General features: G+C 41.5%; 1 protein-coding gene across 1 annotated transcript in view; it reads left to right on the forward strand.

The window, feature by feature from the left end:
* Positions 1-18,840, forward strand: part of SYNPR (synaptoporin) — a 254,174-nt gene that overhangs the window by 103,381 nt on the left and 131,953 nt on the right. The window lies entirely within an intron of this gene.

Below are 18,840 nucleotides of genomic sequence, written 5' to 3' on the forward strand. Positions count from 1 at the left end.
TAAACATTTTAGTATCCATGTGGCAGGCAATGAGTCAAAGGCTTCTTGTAGTCAATCCATGCAACACTTAGATTTGTTTTTCTTCTCTTGCAATTTTCTAAAGTCATTTTGTCAATCAGCAGCTGGTCTTTTGTGCCTCTGGTGTTTGGGAAATTTCCTTTCTGTTCAACTGGAAGCTGCTTATTAGTTAATAAGTGTTGCATTACTTCATCTGCTATTATTCCAGTTTGAACATGGTTGGCAGGCAGGTTATCAGTCTATAATTACTTGGAACTGCACCTTTTGCTGGGTCTTTCATTATGAGATGAGTTTTCCCAGTTCAATATCACCTCCTTGCAAAATGTGATTGAACTGTTTTGATAGTTGTTTATGAAGGCTTGTTAGGTGTTTAAGCCAAAAGCCATGCGGTTCATCGTCGCCTGGAGCAGTCCAATTTTTAATTTTCTTTGCCCTTTCACTTATTAATTCTGGTGTTATTATTAGATCTTGCATTTGTTGGTTACGTTTTTCGACCTCTTTTACCCAGCCTGCTATTTTATTATAATCTATTGGATTGTCCCATAATTTTCCCCAGAATTGCACTGTTTCTTCTTTATTTGGTGTTTCTATGTTTCTTGCAGTTTCTCCTTCTATGCTTTGGTAGAAACGTCTCTGATTCGACTGGAATTGGAGATTCTGCCTGTGTTGTGTATGTCTGGCTTTGTGTCTGCTAATCTTCTTTGACACTGCTGTTATTTACTGCTTTATTATTAGTAGTAGTTGATATGGCCAAATGCAGTATTATAGCCATTCTAAAATTCTTCTGGTCCCAAGGAGGGAACTACATTCCTGCTGCCATTAAACTCTTTAAGGGCCAAAGTGATTCCCCAACTCCTTTACGGGACACAATTGGGACTGTATACCAACTTTAAAGATTTGGGAAAAATTCAAACCAGTTTTTTAAGAACTATATTTGGTGTTCCCAACTGCGTTTCCAATTCGGTGATAGACATGGAGGCGGGCATACTGAAATTGAAAACCAGGGCTTGGCTCCTAAGGATATTTCATTGGCTTAAACTTCATCTGCATCCGTTAGGGCTAATTCCAAAGCTTCTTGCGGCTGAGTCTCAGGCATCTTGGTCTAACAAAACAATAGATAAACTTTGCCAATGCGGCCTATCACCCACTCTATTATTAGAGAGCGGTGAGAACACAGCCCGCAGTCTGGTACAACAGAGATTGGTTGATATAGACATCCAGGAAGAGAAAGCTTGTTTACCATCTTTTTATAAACAAGTATATGCTAAGACGGATCTTGCCCCAGCAACGTATTTATTTACGATCACGTTGAGTAAATTCAGATGGGCCTTCTCCAGGGCTAGGTTCAATGCTTTCCCGTCTGCAATGCTGTATGGGAAGTATCTGAAGCTATTATATGAAGAACGGAAATGCCCCTGTGGAGAGGCGACCGAAACCATGGCCCACATACTTTTGAAGTGTTCAATATACCAAAACTTGAGATCTCAATTAATCAGCCCACTGTTAAATGATATGAGGGGACAACCTGAGGATCTTGTTGTCACATATTTATTAGCAGATAAAGATGCAACTATTTCATACGTTGTGGCTAAATTCTGTTATGTGGTCACCAGATTAAGAACTTCAAAAGAATAGAATACAGCTTTGGGTTCCAACTGTTAATTTTAAATTATGCCTATACACTTACGCCTTACCAATGCCGTTATTTTATTTTTATGTGTAATTATTATTAATCAAAAGCTGCTAGCCATTTATGTGTAACTGACTTTCTATTAATATTTTTCCTTTTAACTATGTAAAGATTTTTATTTCTTTTTTGGTCAAAGACTGTAAATAAAGTATGATGATGAGATTCTGCCTGTGCTGTGTAATTCTGGCTTCGTATCTGCTCATCTTCTTTGATACTGCTGTTATTTGCTGCTTTATTATTTCCAGGACTTCTCTAATTTTCCTTGAATCTAGGTGGTATTTTTGGATCAGATACTGTTTGGTGTTTCCATTCTTCAGCGTCTTCTCTTTCATATCTTTCAATTTACTAGCATCTGATCTAAACCTGGCGATTTTGTTTTCTAATCTAATCTTCCATTTAGGTGATGTACTACTTTCTTTTTTAATGATCTTTTATCCGAGCTCTTGTGTTGTTATTGTTGCTGCACTGTACATTAGTTGGTTTGTTTCTTGCAAATTATTGGTTGTTATTTCTACAAGTGCAGCATTTACAACTTTTAATGCCTGAGCAAGTTGTTTTTTGGCAACTGTTTTTAGCTCTGGAAGTCAAACCCTGGTGGTTGTTTGGTTCATGTGCTCAGTTATTTTTTGCTTTAGTTCTTGTTGCTTTTCTTTTAAACGGCATTTGGGTTTTTGAGGTGAAGGCAAAGTGGTGGTTGCCTGGTTTTGATTTTGAAACAGTTCAGTAACAGTGACATCCTCTCTTTCCGACGCCTTCTCCACCTGCGCCTTAACAACTTCTTCAGTTGGTGGTAATTCTTTCATACCTTGAGTCTGTGTTGCTCTTTGCAGTTCTTCCAGCTGAACTTCTGTGAATACTTTATTTCTTATTATGAATCTTGTCTGGTCTGCTAGCCTTTGTTCTGTTATTTCTGTATCTGGATGCTTCTCTTTCCAAATTTGGTACATTCTTTTTAAATAACATCTTCTAGTTGGACTAGACTTGTAATAGCAAATCATTATTTCCTTGGCGGTTTTTGTATATTTTTTCCGGTTAAGCAACGTTTCTTCCAGTAACCCTGCTGTTTCCAGCCCTGGTTACTCAACTGAAGATCCTGAGTCCTGTAGTCCACTTCCCAACAGATTTCCAGGGACTCCAGCACCTGGCACAGTCCTTGTTGACGCGGGCAATGACCGATCCAGTATAGATTTATTAAAGTTACATCTCACCATATTGTTAATGAGAGAGGCACTCTTTGTCTGGCTCCTCTGATTAGATTTCCCTTATGGTAGGACCTCTGGCATAGCTCTCACTTTAGAGCACGCAAGCCCCACAACCACACCAAGGTAGTGACTCACTGGGGGATTATTATTATTTTATTTTATATTATCATTATCATTATTTATTATTCATTATTTATTATTCATTATTATTTATTAATCATTATTATTATTTTATTTTTTTTATTCAGGCAAAGTCAAGATAGAGTGGGGTACACACACACACACACAGATACACACACATATGGTACACAGAAACACATAATATAGTGGCCTGTATCCTAACTAACGCTGAGGTAGCTCAATGCACAAAGTTGCACTAGTGCAAGAAGATTGTGTGGCTGCTCTAAATCACTGAGATGTGTTGGATGATCCTGAACATTATTTTGCTAGCATGTGAAATTAAGTATATTATGCGGTGGTTTGCGCAATGGTTAAGACTCCTTTCTTTGGTATGGGTATGAAGACTGACCTCCTCCAGTCTCTTGGCCACTGTGTCATTCTCCAGATTAGCTGGCATAGTTTGGTTAGAGCCTTGACTTATTTTTCTTCTGTTTCCTGCCATATTTCTGTAGGTATTCCATCAATTCATGTAGCCTTCCAACTTGGTAATGACCGGAGTGCTGATCTAACTTTATCTTCTCATACTAGAGCTTCTTGCAAGTAGGGAATATCTTCTGGAGTATCTTGGATGTTGGCATCCCTGCTGTACAGATTTTCAGTATACTCCTTCCATCTCTGTTTGATTTTCTCTAAATCAGTTACTATCTGTCCTTTGGCATCCCTTAACATACCAATTCAAGGTTGGAACCTCCTTCTGAGTTCAGAGATCAATAATAAATAAATAAGATGGTCCCCTGTCCCCAGAGGGTTCACAATCTAAAAAGAAACATAAGACATACACCAGTAACAGTCACTGAAAGTAATGGCTTCTCAACATGGGGGTTCCCTGACAACATCTAAAAGCAGCAGTGTAGTTCCACAGAGCTCCAAATGACTGGACTGGACTGTGAGAATAACAAAGCTAAAGGCAGTAGACCAGGAGTAGGCAGAAGGTAGATTGGGATCTACCCAGTGGTTTAGCTACCATTGGACAAGGAGAGGCAAATGTTCCTGGGCTGCTGGGGTCAGAGGATTGCCATGGCATCCACCCTCCCCCTTATCCTCTACCCACCCCAGCTGATGAACGAAAGACTCTTTGGGAGCGCAAGGCACAGCCCTTCTTCTGCTCCTTCTCAACCAGTGCTGGGAAGTGCTAACTGGCTGCTTTCTTTCTTTTCAGTTCAGTGCAAGGGAAAGAAAGAAAGTGCCCAGTCAGTGAACGAAGTGCCTGCTGGGAAGGTGCAAGAAACGAGACACATGGCTCCTCTTCCAAGTGCTGGCCACACAGCATGCATATGATGTTGGTGCCGAGGTCATGGCTGGCACATACGCAGGAAGCAGGAAGGGAAGGGATCAGTGGTTGCAACCTGACCCCAGGTCACCAGCGCCCCCCTGGATCTACTGGTTGATTTCTGGGTAATTTGCAGTAGAACAGTAAGGGTTTCTGACTTCCAGTTGTTTAGCAATAACAAGAAAGGGCTTTTTAAAACAGACTGCTATAACAAAGAAGACTTGGGGGAAACCCAGGTGTGGGTTTTTGTGTGAAAGGACTGTTAACTTAGTCTTTTGGTGCGGATAAAAAATCCCTGGGCCGTGCATGTGCTCAGAGGAACCCCTATTCCTTAGTTCTAAACATAGATTGCTGCCCTCTCAACCATATTTTGCACTTGGTTCCCCTTGGTGGCTCCAGTTCATAGATATTGGAGTTCTAGTAAAGAAACAAAATAGACCCTCCAGCCTAAAGTTGGTCCGCCTCTGCTGCAGGCCACACTAAATTCAATGGGACCAGCAAAGGTTTATTTTGACTGCAGAATTAAATAAAAATTTCCAATATTATTTAGCAAAAAAAATATTATTGTTTGGGATTGTGGCAATGGACTGCTACTGGGAATCTGTCAGGGTGGTACCTGGATACTATCATCAAGCATCAGAATATAGAGAAATAGATTTATATTGTCTTTTTCTTCCTGTTTGTTGTGCTACTTCCTCATGAGGGCATTTGGGGCAACCATGTTTTCTCTATGGCTCCACAGTTGCATTCCTGAAGCCAACTCCCTACTCCTTCCTCCTTCTCAACTTCCATCCTTTCCAAGCAGTTTCTGTAATACCTTCCCATTATGCAGCCTGTGCATGTCTGATAAATTCCACTGGGGCCCCAGGTACTGTGATAATGTATATCCATATTGAGATGTCACATGGGAATCTTGCAGTATTGCGGTCAGATTCTCTTTTTACCGTAAATTTTCCTTCTGCTTCCCCCACGCCCTTTCTAAATCCCACCTTCATCATGGACTGCAACCTCACAGTGCATCATTGGGTCATTTCCTCTCCCCACCTTACATGTCACCTTACATGAGAGCCAGCATGGTGTAGAGGTTAGAGTGCTAGACTAGGACTGGGGAGACCCGAGTTAAAATCCCCATTCAGCCATGATGCTAGCTGGGTGACTCTGGGCCAGTCACTTCTCTCTCAGCCTAGTCTACTTCACAGGGTTGTTGTGAAAGAGAAACTCAAGTATGTAGTACACCGCTCTGGGCTCCTTGGAGGAAGAGCGGGATATAAATGTAATAATAATAATAATAATGTCTGCTATAATACACATTCTCATTCTCTCTCTCTCTCTCTTAATCACACACACACAGACACACGCAAAATTTAATCATTTTATAATACTGAAATAAATAGACCCACTAAGTGTAGGCTAACAGTTTAACCACTTTCCAGCAGAGGGCAGAGATGTGCTTTTAAAATAGACTATATATATTCAGGCACCCTTAATTACAAAGGTTGTTCTGATATGAATCCTTTGTAAATTGCTATGCTAGCTATCAAATAAGTAGTTTCTGTACCATATACAGTGATTTGGCTTAAAGATTTGTAAAATAAATTCTGTTTTGATATAGACACATTTTAGTGCTCATTTATTCAAAGTGGGAAGTCTGGGATGACAATATAGGAATGTAGCTGACACTTGCAATGGCATTGTGAGCAATTTGAATTATTTCTGTGAAATCTGTTCAGAATACTAAACAACAAATGTTTAATAATGTACACCAATATTAGGGTGATTATTCATATGTTAATGCATAAACTGTTTTATATCTTTTTAAATCTCTGGTATTTATTTTCTTTTAGTAAAGTTGTTTTAAATAATGTCATTAAGATATTCGACCCTCAGACTGTACCTTTTAAAGAATAATCTCATTTTTGAAACATTTCTGCTTTTGAATGACAGTGTGATTACTATGTATAATTATATAGTACCCCTGTTAACTTGGCAAAGAGGCACCTTTTAATGTGGTGATTCTCTTTATTTAGCAGGGGGAGAGTAACTGGCACTATCCACCTCCAGCACAGTATCTCCAGTGACTGTTGCTGGTGTCTATCTTACCTTTCTTTTTAGATTGTGAGCCCTTTGGGGAGAGGAATCAATCTTATTTATTTGTTATTTCTCTGTGTAAACCATTCTGTGACATTTTTGGAAGGAAGAAATCAAATCAAATCAAATAATAAATAAATAAATAAATAAATGTCAGGGTCTTCATAATACTGATAACACAAACCAGCTCAGACCTAATCTTGCATGTGGCCGCACATAATATGACCACATATAGCGTTATGGCTACACAATGATCAGCTAGTTAAAAGGATGAATATCCACCATCTGTTCTAACAGAGATATTTAATAAGAGGTGAGAGATGAGAGAGATATGAATATCCCTATAAAATGAACAATATAAAAGGACGTGTGTCACAGACTCAACACCTTGGCCACAAGGACAGATATGATTAGTGATAGGGATTTTGTGATACCTGCCCTCCAATACAGCCAGTGGAAGTCCAATACTGCCAATGGAAGTGCAAGGCAGAAAGCTCTTCTCTAGGATAGAGTAGTTAAGCTCATTAAATAGTGGGCTGTAAAACTACCAAGGAGGGTTTTTTTGCAGAGATTTGTGTCAAATCGCTCTGCTTTTCGGTGTCTACTATATGTTGTTTTATAAGCCCTTTGGCGGCATCAGGACCCAGAGGCATTAAAAATTGAGGAGAGAATCTGTGCTTGAGCATCATATCACAGAGTTGTTTACACCAACTAGATTGGAAGCTGTCTTCCAAAACGAGGGGAGCTAGTCCTTTGCGGGAGAAAATGATTTTATTCCAGAAGTTAAATACATACATCCAAACCTTGGCCTCCACTCTTGTTGGACCAGCCTCCAGCTGTAGAATGACATTGGGCACACATCTAGGAGCTGAGACTAAAGCATGCAAAAAATTTAGATTGGACCATCTCCATTTGCTTAAAATGGGACACAAATGGCAGTCCCATACGGCAACTGTGAAAGTACTTTGGCCTTGTAAACCTTAATTGCAGCTGGTATGCAGTGGCCACCTCTATGGAAGAAAAACTTTAAAATAGCAGAAGCACTTTTCTGAGCATTAATTGCAGCATGCTCACAATGGGTCCTCCAGGAACCACTTTCACTAAAGACCATTCCCAGGTATTTGTAAGTCCTTACTTGTTCAATTATCTCCCCATTAATCCTCCAGACATGTGTGTCTGGTATTTTGGGTGTGTATATTTTAATAGCAAAAACCATGATCTTAGATTTTTGAGTGATCATGGTTAAAATGCTCCTCTTCACAATATTGAGCTAGCTTATGTAAAGTTCTTCTCATGCCAACAGAGGTTCTAGATAAAATGACCACATCGTCAGAATACAGCAAAACCGCTATAAATTTACTGGCTAGTTTAGGAGGGTGGAAATAACAGCCCTGCTGGATCAGGCCCAAGTCCCATCTAGTCCAGAACCCTGTTTCGCACAGTGGCCCACCAGATGCCACTGGAAGCCACAGGCAGGAATTGAGGGAATGCCCTCTCTCCTGCTGTCACTCCCCTGCAACTGGTACTCACAGGCATCCTGCCTTTGAGGCTGGGGGTGGCCTATAGCCCTACAAATAGTAGCCGTTGATAGATTTCTCCTCCATGAAGTTATCCAGACACCTCTTAAAGCCTACCAGGTTGTTAGTTGTCACCACATTTTGTGGCAGAGAATTCCACAAGATGATTATACAATGTGTGGGGAAAGCACTTCCGTTTGTTGGCCCTAAATTTCCTGGCAATTAATTTCATGGGATAACCTATGGTTCTAAGTGTTATGTGAGAGGGAGAAGGATTTCTCTCTATCCACTTTCTCCACCCATGCATGATTTTATAGACCTCTATCATGTCTCTCTGCAGTCGTCTTTTTTCTAAACTAAAAAGCCCCAGGTATTGTAGCCTTGCCTTATAAGAAAGGTGACCTATGCCCCTGATCATCTTTGTTTCCATCTTCTGCACCTTCTCCAGTTCTACAATGTCCTTTTTTAGATGCGGTGACCAGAATTATATGCAGTACTCCAGGTGTGGCCGCACCATAGTTTTGTATATGGGTATTATAATATTAGCCATTTTATTTTCAATCCCCTTCCTAATGATCCCTAGCATGGAATTGGCCTTTTTTACAGCTGCCGCACATTGAGTCGGCACTTTCAACAAGCTGGCCACTATGAACCCAAGATCGCTTTCCTGGTCAGTCACCGACAGCTCAGATCCCATCAACGTATACTTGAAGTTGGGGGGTTTCAATCCAATATACATCACTTTACACTTGCCAACATTGAACTGCATTTGTCATTTGTCACTCACCCAGTTTAGAGATATCCTTCTGGAGCTCCTTACAATCTGTTTTGGATTTCACTACCCAAAAAATGTGGCCACCTTGCTGCTTACCCCTACTTCTAGATCATTTATGAATAAATTAAAAAGCACCGGTCCCAGTACAGATCCCTGGGGGACCCCACTTCTTACTTCCCCCCACTGTGAAAACTCTCCATTTATCCCTACCCCCTCTGTTCCCTGTCCTTCAACCAGTTAGCAGTCCACACATGTACTTGTCCTCTTATCCCATGACTGTTAAATTTTCTCAGGAGTCTTTGATGACGAACTGTCGAAAGCTTTTTGGAAGCCCAGGTAGACTATGTCAGCTGTGTCAGGTATGCCAGGTATACTATATCACCCTTGATCCACGCACTTGTCGACACTCTCAAAGAACTCCAAAAGGTTTGTGAGACAAGATTTACCTTTGCAAAACCCATGCTGGTTCTCTCCCAGAAGGGCCTGTTGTATTTGATTTACAATTTTATCCTTGAGGATGCTTTCCATCAATTTGCCTGGAATGGACATTAAGCTAACCAGCCTGTAACCTATCGGATCACCCCAGGATCCCTTTTTGAACATCAGTGTTACATTTGCAACTTTCTAGTCCTCTGGTACAGAGGCTCCTCCGGTACAGAGCCTGATTGCAGTGATAAGTTATATATTTTAGCAAGGAGGTTGGCAATTTCACATTTGAGTTAAGAACATAAGTACAGCCCTGCTGGATCAGGCCCAAGGCCCATGTAGTCCAGCATCCTGTTTCACACAGTGGCCCACCAGATGCTGCTGGAAGCCACAGGCAGGAGTTGAGGGCATGCCCTCTCTTCTGCTGTTACTCCCCTGCAACTGGGAGGAGTTCTTTGAGGACTCTTGGATGGATGCCATCCATCCCTGGCGATTTGCTTGTTTTCTGTTTTTCCAGACAGTTTATAACATCATCTCTTGTCACTTCTATCTGACTCATTTCTTTAGCCTCCATCCCTGAAAAGCCTGGTTCAGGTACAGATATATGCTCAATATCCTCTGCCGTGAAGACAGACACAAAGAATTTATTTAGCTTCTCTGCAACCTCCATGTCCTCCTTAATAATCTCTTTTACTCCCTCATTGTCTAACGGACCAACCACCTCCCTGGCAGGTTTCCTGCTTCTGATGTATTTAAAGAAGTTTTGATGCTTTTTAATAAATGTTCCTCAAAGTCTCTTTTCACCTCCCTTATTGTCACCTTGCCTTTCTTTTGCCAGAGTTTGTGTTCCTTTTTGTTCTCTTCATTTGGACAGGCCTTCCAATTTTAGAAGGAAGTCTTCTTCCCTTTTATGGCTTCCTTGACATTACCTGTTAGCTATGCTGGCATCCTCCTGGACTTAGTGGTAGCTTTCCTCCTTTTGGGTATACAATCTAACTGGGCTTCTAGTATTGTGACTCCATGTATTCTGGAGTGAAGTGACTCTCCTGATTTTCCCTTTCAGCTCTCTTTTCACCATATTCCTCCTTTTGGAGAAGTTTCCTCTTCTGAAATTCAAAGTGTCTGTGTTAGACTTCCTTGCTGATTATCTCCCCGCATGTATGCTGAATTTGATGGCACTATGGTCACTGTTCCCTAAAGGGTCGATTACACTGACATCACGCACCAGGTCTTGGGTGCCACTCAGGATTAAGTCCAAGGTCGCCTTCTCTCTGGTTGGTTCCAAGACCAACTGTCCTAGGGTGCAATCATTCAGTGTATCTAGAAATTTGACCTCTTTGTCATGACCTGAATGTGAATTTCCCCAGTCTTTGTATGGGTAATTGAAGTCACCCATTATTACAGCCCTGCCTCTCCTTGACACCTCCCTGATTTATTCCTGCAACTCCTAGTCACTGTCAGCATTTTGATCTGGAAGGTGAGATGATGTCAAAATCCTCTTGATATAATCCCTCTGACAGATTAACATGCAGTACCGTGTCTGTATTATATCACGTATAGTGGGTGGGAGTGATGGAGACATGCCACACCAGAATTCCTATTTTTTCCATGATCATTGTTTTTTCCAGTTGGGTCACAAATTTGATATGAAGTCCCTTGTTGCTTTAAAAAAAATGATACCTTTATAGTTCTTAATATATTCAATTAAATGTTGGTTTTATAAAATTTGAGAGTAGATATAGGACAAGCTCTCTTCCCAACTAGAAGCCTCTCCTCATCCAAGTAATATGTATTTCTTTTTAAAGTGTTGGTTTCTTTATTAGATTTTATTGATGACAAACAAAAACTGTGTATATAAAACCTGAAAATGATTTTAATTTTAATATTGTATTTAAAAATATTCTAAATGGTGAATTGAAGTAATAATTAAAAAAACTGAAATGTTACGTTTGTTCCTGAGCTGAGTTCTAGCTGTTGTATTTTTTGTGGTTTTTTTCAATTTCTGCAAAAATTAAAGTTTAAAAGTATAGAAAAAATATTTGATTTGAGTTTTTTATTTGCAAACTTCTGAACAGTTATCTATTAGCACATTATTTTTCCCTTCTTGATAAATGCTGCTGTCCTGATGTTCCCTGTTTTCTCCTCCAGCCCACTTACCCCACCCAATCAACCCTGTGAGAAAGTAACACTTACATTATGCACCATAGAAGGGAAACAGAAGTGTTGACAGTATTTTAAGCCTTTGGCAAAGTTAAGTGAGGAGACAGAGTTGTATGCTGAAAGTCTCCTGCCTTGTACTTTTTCTTCTTTGCTTTCTGGTTAGCAACTCAGTTCATTTAAAATAATATCAAAGGTTCTGCTCAAGTTACATAAATATTTGCGTTTTATCTAGTGAGATCTGTAAAGTTGAATTATGCTTAATCCATTCTGCTTTCTGTGGATGAAGTGGGAGTTTAATTGGCTTTACTTCTCATGTTCATTAGCCCATGTGTAATATCTGTTTACATGCAGAACTCAAGATGAATAAAGCAATTCTTTACAAACACATTAAAATAAATGCTTGCGGGAAAGCTTCCATTTTTTTTTACAGATGTCTCCTCATTTATGAATCTTTATGAAAAAGAAAAAAGAGAATTTGTGTTCCATCTTTCTCTTCAGTACAGCCAGAATATCTTCAGTGTAGCCAGCATTTTTCAAAATGTGTCAAAAAATAAAGTGAGGGCACTCACCTGAGAAATCATTTAATTTAAAAGGGAAAATTCCAGCAGCATAGCCATATTAATATATGCCCCCAAAACACAGTGTTTCTTATAGCATCTTAAAACTCACACATTTATTTTGGCACAAGCTCTCCACCTCCTTACCCACGCATACTACAGACCATTACTCTTAGGCCTAACTAGGAACAGCAAAAGGATCAACACTTCCTATAGCAGTGTAGGAAGAAAAATATGCAGGCATGCCCTTTCACATTTGCTGCCCCACCTCCCCCTTTGACCAATGGGCTTTCTCTCAGGTCCATTCAGCAGTGCTTCATCACCAGTCTCTGGAAGGAAGGAATGGCAATACTACATCTTCACCCACCTCACCAGTAGTCTGAGATAGGTGCTAACACACCATGAGGAGGGTATGGCCCAGGGCCTAGCTTTGCCCAGATCTCAGTGTAACCTGACGCTGGCCCTGCTAAGGAAACCACAGCTCTTCTCACCCAGTGGCTCTCCTCTGCCTGGAATACATCAGTGACATCATCATTTGGACCTATGGGGGAAAGACCTGTGAGAAATTCCAGAATGATTTCCACCCCACCAATAAGAAGTCTGGAGCACTCAATTCAGAAAATCCACTTTCTAGACATCACAGCATAACAATGTGAGTGACGAGGGTATAAACACCACTTTGTACCAGAAACCAGTACATATACTTACATGCTTCCAGCTATTATCCAGAGCAGTGTTTCTCAACCACCGGTCCATGGACCAGTGCCGGTCCGCAAGGTGTTGGGTACCGGTCTGTGAGGCATCACTAAAGAAAAATCACTCCCCACAAAAAAACTATTTTGGGCCAGCAGGGGCCGGCAGGAACTCTTTGGAGTTCATTTCCAGGTAGCCCTTGCTGCTGGATAATGTTCATTCCGCTTCCTTGTTTTTCGGGGGGTGCCGGGGGTAGGGTTGGGGGTGATGGGAGGCGACCCCCTTACTAACTGCTAGTCCTGGAAACTCTGTGCGAATAATGTAGCGGTCCATGACTCCAAAAACGTTGAGAAACACTGATCCAGAGCATACCCTCAGTCTATTATCTGCACCAAGGTCTATGATATTTGTCCCAATCTTTCCAGTCCTTGCTACCTGGAACGTTGCCATCTTACTGTTCTAGGTGCCAGGGAAGACGCCTTTACACAGAAATATCCAGTCTCTTGATTACCACAGCTACCAAGTAAATGGAAAGGGAAAGGGGTAACTTTGTGGCAGTGGGGTGATGCTACTGGATGTACCTTTTATGAGTGAGCCAAACACTTCATTGGTGTTTGGGCATGCTCATAAAAGCCCAGTGGAGGGAATTTAAAGTTTTCCATTATGAGGTTACTTTTTCTGAATTTTGGCATGATAATCACTACAAATGATTGTAATGCTACCTATCCATGCTGAATTATTTTTTAATGGGGTACATATTCTTATCTGCATCCCAATGCATTTTCTGGCCCAACTAGTCACGAGTAAATAAATATCCTTTAAATGCAACAAGACCTGCACCAAGGTGTGTGAAAATTACTGTCCGGAAAGTAAAGGATTTTCCTCTGTTAAAATAACTTCAGGCAGCAGTAGAACCTTGTATAGTTGTATAAAGGCAATTGTATCTAATGGCATCAATGTATTTGATCACACGCTCCACTTGGCTTTCTGTAGGATGAAATATGAAATTAAAGTTAAATATTTTAAAAAGAAAATAGAGCAATTAAAATTAACCTCTCTCTCTTTTTTTGAATGTAGCATTTCCTTTGTAAGAATGAATCACACTAATTATTGAAGAGCTTTAAATAACTTCAGTAAGCTTATGCAATTCTGTCCAGTTATTGAGTTCACCTCAAGGTTGGATATTATATATTCAGTTAATTAAAGTTGGAAAAGTAATGAGCAAGAGTTTTTTAAAAACTGGCAAATGTATTTTTATTAAGCAGTACAATTAGTACTAACAATATGTAGATTGCAATAGTAATTATTACAAAAAGTCTTACTTTCAAAATATAGTTAGATATGACTATTGAATATGCAGATTAACATGCTCCTACAGTAACAAAGGGACACCTGATGTGGACTACAATAAGAGAATGTAGTGGAAGAGTTGGAAGAATGGTACCCACATTCAATTACAGTTCTTTGATGAGATTTTGATGCCCATATTGGGAAAGATAAAAGGCCAGGATCCAGTTACTCAACCAGGAGAAAACTGACAATTAGTCAAACAGGAGAAACCTTCTCCTTTTCATCTCTAAGGAAATTGAGAAACTGTAGAATAAATGGAGCTGGGCAAACTTTCTAAACATTACTTAAATTATAAAGTCTTGAATGGAGGCCGAAAGCATAAAGAAGTGGATTTTATGTGTATGACCTCAAAAGAAGCTAGGATAGGTGATTTATACTTTATATGATATTGAATTATGGTGACACTTTGGACTAGCTGACTTAGAAATAATCCAAAAGATAAATTTTGGGATGGTACATGTAATATACTGCTTAGAGCTGAAACCAGCATATTACCAATTGAGATGAGAGTTTACTTGGTTCTGTGGAAGAGAGAAAGCTACTAAAAAATGCCTTCAAGAACAAATGTATTTTGTATTTTAAATAGGACCACATGGAAGATTTTTAATATTTAGTATTTTATTTATTTTGTATTTTAAATAGGACCACATGTTCCTTGGAGTTCTTCAGCCTTTAAGACGCATTTTTCTAGCCTGGCTTTTAACGATATCTAGTTTTAGTTTAAATTTTAATCTGATTTAAATATTTTTTTATTTTAATTGTTTTATTATGTGTGTTTGATTTTAATGTAAACCACCCTGAGCTACTTTATGAAGGGTGGTATATAAGATGAATGAATGAATGAATGAATTGGCATTGGAGGACAATTCATTTACTTTATGAAGTCCACTTTACGCAGTTTCGCATAGTTGCGGTCCACAAAAAGGCACCCTACCTCATAGTCTGTGGATATGAAAGGGTTAAAACCCATGTATCCACTGTTCCTAGAAGGCCAGAAATGACCACTGAGGTAACTTCAGGCCAACATTTTGTTCACAGTAGCCATTTTGTGGCTCATTTAATCAGAAAAATGGGGGGAAGCAGGTAACCTGCAAACTCCCCTCCCATTTGAGACTTTGCAGGGGGCATTGCATGATTCATGTTTGGCAGAGATGTCCCGGGTTGTGAGGAGTATAATTTCTGCTCCTTCTGCTTCAAATCAGTTCCTGGAGGCGCTCTGCTGTGACACTTTTAGTGGGTTCTTTGCGGACAAAATCTCCTGTATTCAGGATGACTTGGACTCCACTATTCCTGCAGGGTCTATGAAGGAGGTGTCCAGCAATCCCTCTTGCAGTGTTAGGTTGGATCAGTTTCAATCTGTGACTCCTGAGGATGTGGACAAGCTGCTTGGGGCGGTGCGGCCTACCACTTGTTCTCTGGACCCTTGCCCGACTTGGCTGCTTCGATCTAGCAGGGAGATTGTTGGAGGTGGCCTAGTTACTATCATAAATGCATCGCTAAGGAAGGGTAGGGTGCCTCCATGTTTGAAGGAGACAATAGTTAGGCCTCTTCTTAAGAAGCCTTCCCTGGATACCTCAGTGATGGATAGTTATAGGCCAATCTCCAATAGATCAATGGTTGGCAAAGGTAATTGAGAGGGTTGTGGCCAACCAGCTCCAGGTGGTCTTGGAGGAAACTGATTATCTAGACCCATTTCAAAGTGGCTTTAGAGCTGGCTATGGGGTTGAGACAGCCTTTGTTGCCCTGATGGATGACCTTTACCGGGGAATAGACAAAGGGAGTGTGACTCTGCTGGTTCTTTTGGATCTCTCCTTACCGTTCAATACCATCAACCATTGTATCCTTCTGGATCACCTGGGGGAGTTGGGGATAGGGTGCACTGCTTTGCAGTGGTTCTGCTCCTATCTCTCGGGTAGATCCCAGATGGTGGAGCTTGGTGACAGTTGTTCCTCAAAACAGGAGCTGTTATATGGCATCCCGCAGGGCTCCATTCTGTCACCAATGCCTTTTAATATCTACATGAAACGGCTGGGTGAGGTCATCAGCAGATTTGGTGCAGGGTGCTATCAGTATGCATGACAGGAGAGGAGAGCTGGTCTTAGGAGAGGAGAGCTGGTCATGGTAGCAAGCATGACTTGTCCCTATAGCTAAGCAGGGTCTGCCCTGGTTGCATAGGAATGGGAGACTAGAAGTGTGAGCACTGCAAGATATTCCCCTCAGGGGATGAAGCCGCTCTGGGAAGAGCAGAAGGTTTCAAGTTCCCTCCCTGGTTTCTCCAGGATAGAGCTGAGAGAGATTCCTGCCTGCAACCTTGGAGAAGCCGCTGCCAGTCTGTGAAGACAATACTGAGCTAGATAGACCAATGGTCTGACTCAGTATATGGCAGTTTCCTATGTTCCTATGACACCCAAATCTACTTCTCCTTTTCATCTTCATCATCAGGAAATTGCACTCATCCTTTAAATGCCTGCCTACAGGCAGTAATGGGCTGTATGAGGAACAACAAATTGAAGCTGAATCCGAGCAAGACAGAGGTGCTCATTGTAAGGGCTCAGAATTTGAGGGATGATTTAGAGCTTCCTGTGCTGCATGGGGTTACACTCCCCCAGAAGGAGCAGGTGCGCAGCTTGGGAGTAATCCTGGACCCAGGCCTCACCCTGATATCTCAGGTAGAGGCCATGGCCTGAAGTGCTTTCTATCAGCTTTGGCTGATTCGACAGCTGCACCCATTCCTTGAAGAGGATGACCTCAAAACAGTGGTGCATCAGCTGATAGCTTCCAGGCTCGACTATTGCATTGCACTCTACGTCGGGCTGCCTTTGTATGTAGTTTGGAAACTTCAGTTAGTTCAGAATGCGGCAGCCAGATTGATCTCTTGGGTAACCTGGAGAGACCATATTATGCCTGTCTTAAAACAGTTACACTAACTGCCAGTATGTTTCTGGGCAAAATACAAAGTGCTGGTTATTACCTTTAAAGCTCTAAATGGCTCAGGTCCAGGTTATCTTAGAGAGCACCTTCTTCTACATGACCCCCAGCACATGTTAAGGTCATCCAAGGAGGTCCATCTCCAGTTATCACCGGTTCGTCTAGTGGCAACTCAGAGGTGGGCCTTGTCTGTAGCTGTCCCGGGGCTGTGGAATGCACTCCGGGCAGAAATCCGTAATTGGAATTCATTGCTGGCCTTCAGGAGAGCCCTTAAAACCTATTTGTTTGGCCTGGGCTTTCAAGGTTTTTAATTTTTTGTAAATTGTTTTTAACTGCTGTAAGTGTTCAGCCTGGTTCTCCAGAGTTTTTAACTAAATGTTTTAACTGTAAATTAGTTTTATGCTGTTTTTATAGTTTCGATTTTAACTGTTAGTTGATTTTAATTGTTTTTATTTTGTTGTAAACTGCCAGAGTCTTTTTTTGAAGGGTGATATAATGAATGAATGAATGAATGAATGGATGGATGGAGATGAAGCAGTGGAAGGTGATTTTGCTTAGATTTGAGTTGGAAATTAAAATTAGTTAAATAAAAAACAGCACCCTTTCGTCTGTATAACTAAGTGGCTTGCAACAGCAGTAAAGCAATTATATGTAGTTGTTCTTTTGTGGAATCAAAATTCTGCCAGTCTTATTTGAAATTCATGCTGCAGATTGTCGTTTGAGTAATTGAAGATCTTATTGTGCATTTTTAATTTTTTTTAACTTCTGGGTTTACCAAAATAACTGTATTTACCATGGTTGTACAATTTTATTTCTATATATAGAGGTTGTTCACATGACCGGGTGGGTGGGGCGGCAGTTGGGATGGGAAGGCTGGTTCAACTTTCCTTCCCCACAGACAACTGCTCCAATGTTTCAGACAATCTGTGCTGCATGCCTGCAGCGCTGAACTCTGAAAGCCAGGACGACATGTCCCAGCCTCTGGAGATCCCACAATGTGCAATGTTTTGGGGGATCCTCTCAGGAGACAGGAGTTCTAGGCACCCGTCTCTTTCTGCTGGGGCTAAACATTGGCCCCAGGAAACACACAATCCGGTAGCCTGGGTTAAGGAGTGCTTGCTCCCTTAACCTTGGCGAATAGCCTGGTTTGAAAGCAGGGCTAGGTGATGCTGTCCCACCAGGATTGGGCCCAATCGCAGCGGTTCTCATGTGTAGCCTAACCCAGGCTGGGCTTCCCTAACCTGGGTTAGGCTGCCTGTGAGAACAACCTCATAATTAACTATTGCAATGCGCTCGACTTGGGGCTGCCTTTGTACACAGTTTAGAAACTTCAATTAGTTCGAAATGCGGCAGCCAGATCGCCTCTGGGGCAACCTGGAGAGACCATATTATGCCTGATTTGAAATGGTTGCACTGGCTGCTGATATGTTTCTAGACAAAATACAAAGTGCTGTTTATGAAAGGTTCACTTTGACTGTTCAGGGTTGAACCGAACCACCCCCTGTTCGGTCTGGTTGGGAGGTTTGCGATATATAAACTTGCCCCCTTTGGGGATTTGCTCTAGGTGGTGGGGGAGTCAGCAGGGTTTCCCCCTCACTCCGCCGGCCTCCTTGCCTCCCAAACTGGCCCGTTGGACTGGCTCTTCAGCCCATTTGAGCCTTCCCCCTCCGGAGCAGTGGCCGTCTTGGAGGCTGCCGCACCTGCACAATTGGCCTCTGAGGGCCACGCAGCAGCCTGCGCAATGGCTTCCACACCAGAGGGGGAAGCCTTGAACAGACCTAAGAGCCAGTCCAACGGGCTGGTTTGGGAGGCAAGGAGGCCAGTGGAGTGAGGGGAAAACCCTGATGACTCCCCCACCACCTAGAGCAAGTCCCTGAAGGGGGTAAGTTCTATGTATGGGAGGCAAAGAGGCCAGTGGGGGAGATGAGGAACCCCTGCAGACCCCCTGCCACTTAGACCAAGTCCCAGAGGGCATAAGTTCATCCA

Source organism: Hemicordylus capensis, chromosome 2 (assembly GCF_027244095.1).
Source record: "Hemicordylus capensis ecotype Gifberg chromosome 2, rHemCap1.1.pri, whole genome shotgun sequence".
NCBI lineage: Eukaryota > Metazoa > Chordata > Lepidosauria > Squamata > Cordylidae > Hemicordylus > Hemicordylus capensis.